Source organism: Chiloscyllium plagiosum, chromosome 9 (genome assembly GCF_004010195.1).
Source record: "Chiloscyllium plagiosum isolate BGI_BamShark_2017 chromosome 9, ASM401019v2, whole genome shotgun sequence".
Classification (NCBI taxonomy): domain Eukaryota; kingdom Metazoa; phylum Chordata; class Chondrichthyes; order Orectolobiformes; family Hemiscylliidae; genus Chiloscyllium; species Chiloscyllium plagiosum.
Window position 1 is genome coordinate 2010233 of NC_057718.1, and position 4427 is coordinate 2014659.

Consider the following 4427-nt stretch of genomic DNA (forward strand, 5'->3'; position numbering starts at 1 on the left):
AGTCCTTGCCTTTCCAAATACATGTACATCTTGTCCCTCAGGATTCCCTCCAACAACTTGCCCACCACCGAGGCCAGCCTCACCGGTCTATAGTTCCCTGGCTTGTCCTTACCGCCCTTCTTAAACAGTGGCACCACGTTTGCCAACCTCCAGTCTTCCGGCACCTCACCTGTGACTATCGATGATACAAATATCTCAGCAAGAGGCCCAGCAATCACTTCTCTAGCTTCCCACAGAGTTCTCAGGTACTTAAAAAACTTTAAAAAGAAGTTAAAAAGCTCAAAATGAGATCGCAGCAGCAAAGGCTTCTGTTCTACACAATATCTTTAAGACAAGACAGGGAGGCTGTGAGTATGGAACACAGGAACTGGAGGAGGCCATTCAGCCCCTCAAATCTACTCCACCATTCAATGAGATCATGACTGGTCTATGTCCTCATTCCAGAGACCTGCATGGGCCCATTTCCCTTGAAACCCTTGCTTAATAAACATTTTTCTATCTTAGGTTTAACTTTAAGAATCAAATTAGCATCAGCCACCATTGTGGAAGAGAGTTCCAAACCTCTCCCACCCTTTGTGTGTGGAAATGCTTCCTGACATCTCTCCTGAACGGTCTGGTCCTAATTCTCAGATTACGCCCCTAGTTCGAGAATCCCCAACCAGTGGATATAGTTTATTTTCATCTTCCCTGTTTTCTTCGTTAATATCCTGAAGACCTCAATTAGATCTCTCCTTAACCTTCTAAATTCTAGAGGATGAAGCCTAATTTGTCTCATCTCTCCTCATAATGTAACCCTTGAAGTTCAGTTATCATCCTTGCAAAGCTGTGTTGTACTCCCTCCAAGGCCAATCTATCATTCCGAAGGTATGGTGTCCAGATCTGCTCACAGTATTCCAACTGGGGTCTACAGGATCATGTCTACATTCCTGTGCACCTGCCCTCTAGATCTGAATGCCAGCGTTCCATCCAAGTCAGTACAAAGTGAGTGAGTGCCAGGAGGATGAGTGAGCTGCTGAGACACAGTCTGGGCCAGTCCATGAGCTGGTGCCTGTCTGTGTAGTGAAGACTCTGTGCTGTGCCAGGGCTGCCTGAGGTGCAGCATTGAAATGCAGAGCTACACGGGAAGGGAGGTGTCATGAGGAGGTGGTGAGGCTGGTATATGTCCAGTGCCAGGGTCTGTGGATGTGGGCTACGTCCATGTGCTCATTGCCAACAGTGCATTGCCTGAGAGGCTGGTGCAGGTGCCCAGAGGAACAAGGGGTGAGCTGGAGTCACTCAGTAACTGCTTGGGGGAAAATCTCAGCGACTAGTTTCTATCCAGGGAGGTGGGAGAATGAAAAGGGGGAACACTGACGAGTTAAGACTCAGTAATAATGGTGGTGGGTGGCAGTTGGGGAGGTGGGGTTTAGAGATAAGCAATAACTCCCGTCAGTAAACCTCCTGAGAAGCTCACCTCGGGATTCGTTGGACAATGTGACTTGGTGCCTTTGGCAATGAACCATAAACATTCATGTTTATTTATTTGTCATGTCTGCTCCATAGAATTAATCTGCACAAGATGAAAATCTTAAGTAAGCTTCCTTCTTCCTCTTGACTAGATGTCCTACATCTCTTGTCGCCCAAGGTTCCTTACCCTACCATCCCTTCCTTGCCTCAGTGGGACAAACCTACCCAGAGAAACTGAGACAACTTCAAAGGGAGGAAATCCAACAAGAAAAGACTGAGGGCCACGGATCAACCATAAATGTGAAGGACAATCAACCTTTTATCAAAAACACCGTACCGTCATCACCAAAACCCTAAGGTACTGTGTGATACAAGGTAACTCACCTTCAGATATTGAGTTCAGATCAAAGGTTTCCCTCTCTATATTCTTTATCTACCAACAATATCTGTTCAACCGTTCATCTGTGTCCTGTCTTAATTGTGACTGATGGTCTGTGTGTGTTCAGGGCTTTTAAAACGTATCATTTCTTACATCAGAGCAGATTCAAATTTCTCGATTTTTACCACCTTTTCTTTTACAGCGAATTACTTTACAATAAGTTGCCTTATTTGCTGTTAAAGATGAAAGCTGGTGTGCATTGTTTTATGTCAGGCCGATTGGTCACCTTGGTGGTGTGAGAAGGATCTTGTACGTTTTGGGGTGGTTTGTGTGGCAGTGGGGCACGATTCACAATGTAACTCTTCCCATTCCATCGGTTCCCTAACGTCCTTCAGGGAGGGACATACAATATGGAACAGTATAGCACAGTACAGGCCCTTCGGCCCTTGATGTTGTGCTGACCTTTCATCCTACTCTAAGATCAAACTAACCTACATGGCCTTCATTGTACTATCATCCATGGGCCTATCCAAGAGTCGCTTAAATGTCCCAAATGTTTCTGACTCTATTCCCACCGCTGGCAGTGCATTCCACACACCCACCACTCTCTGTGTAAAGGACCTCCTTCTGACATCTCCCTTAAACCTTCCAACAAACACATTAAAATGACGCCCCCTTGTGATAGCCATTTCTGCCCTGGGAAAAAAGTCTCTGGCTATCCACTCTATCTCTGCCTCTCAACATCTTGTACACCTCTATCAAGTCACCTCTCATCCTTCTTCGCTCCAGTGAGAAAAGCCCGAGCTCCCTCAACCTTTCTTCATAAGACATGCCCTCCAGTCCAGGCAGCATCCTGGGAAATCTCCTCTGCACCCTCTCTAAAGCTTCCACATCCTTCCTATAATGAGGCGACCAGAACTGAACACAATATTCCAAGTGTCGTCTAACCAGGGCTCCACAGAGCTGCAGCATAACCTCGCAGCTCTTAAACTCAATCCCTCTGATAATGAAAGCCAACACACCATCCGCCTTCTTAACAACCCTATCCACTTGGGTGTCAACTTTGAGGAATCTATGGACATGGATCCCAAGATCCCTCTGTTCCTCCACACTGCCAAGAATCCTGCCTTTAACCCTGTGTTCTGCATTCAAATTCAACCTTTCAAACTAAATCACTCCACACTTTTCCAGGTTGAACTCCATCTGCCACTTCTCAGCCCAGCTCTGTATCCTGTCAATGTCCCATTGCAACCTACAACAGCCCTCCACACTATCCACAACTCCACCAACCATCGTGTCATTGGCAAACTTACTAACACATCCTTCCACTTCCTCATCCAAGTCAGTTGTAAAATCACAAAGAGCAGAGGTCCCAGAACCGATCCCTGTGGAACACCACTGGTCAGTGAGCTCCATGCTGAATTCTTTCCATCTACCACCACCCTCTGTCTTCCATAGGCCAGCCAGTTCTGTATCCTGTATTCCATGCCTCCTTATGTTCTGAATGAGCCTACCATGGGGAACCATACCAAACACCTTGTTAAAATCCATGTACACCATAGCCACTGCTCTACCTTCATCAATGTGTTTTGTCATATCCTCAAAGAATTCAGTAAGGTTTGTGAGGCATGACCTGTCCTTTCACAAAGTTATGCTGACTATCTCTAATCAGAAATCCTGTCTCTCAGAATCCTCCCCAATTGTTTGCCCTCACCGATGTAAGACTTTCTGGTCTGTAACTGTGAGGATGCAAAGTCCATCGCCAAAGGTGCAGCAATCTCTTCCCTCACTTCCTTTAGTAACCTCGGGTATATCCCATCTGGCCCAAAGGACTTACCTATCCTCATGTTTTTCAAAATTTTCAGCACATTCTCCTTCTTAACATCAAGCTGTTCAAGCATATCAGTCTGTTTCACGCTGTCCTCAGAAACGACAAGGTCCCTCTCAGTAGTGAATACTGAAACAAAGTATGCATTAAGGACCTCCCCTATCTCCTCCGACTCCAGGTACAAGTTCCCTCCACTCTCCCTGATCAGTCCCACCCTCACTCTGGCCGTCCTCTTGTTCCTCATGTAAGTGTAGAATACCTTAGGGTTTTCCTTAATCCTACCCACCAAGGTTCTGTTGTAGGAAAGGTTTTGGAAAGGATTATAAGAGATAAGATTTATAGAACAAAGAAAATTTACAGCCCAGGAACAGGCCCTTCGGCCCTCCAAGCCTGAGCCAAACCAAATCTACTGTCTAAACCTGTTGGTCAATTCCTAAATATCTGTATCCCTCTGCTCCCTACCAACTCATACATCTGTCCAGATGTATCTTAAATGAATCTACCATGCCTGCCTCTACCACCTCTGCTGGCAACGCGTTCCAAACGTCCACCACCTTCTGTGTTGCCGCGTGTATTCCCCCTTAAACATTCCACCTCTCACCTTGAAAGCATGACCTCTCGTTATTGAATCCTTCACCCTGGGAAAAAGCTTGTCTCTATCCACCCTGTCTATACCCTTCATGATTTTGTAAACCTCAATCAGGTCCCCCCTCAATCTCCTTTTTTCTAATGAAATTAAACCTAACCTACTCAACCTCTCTTCATAGCTAGCAC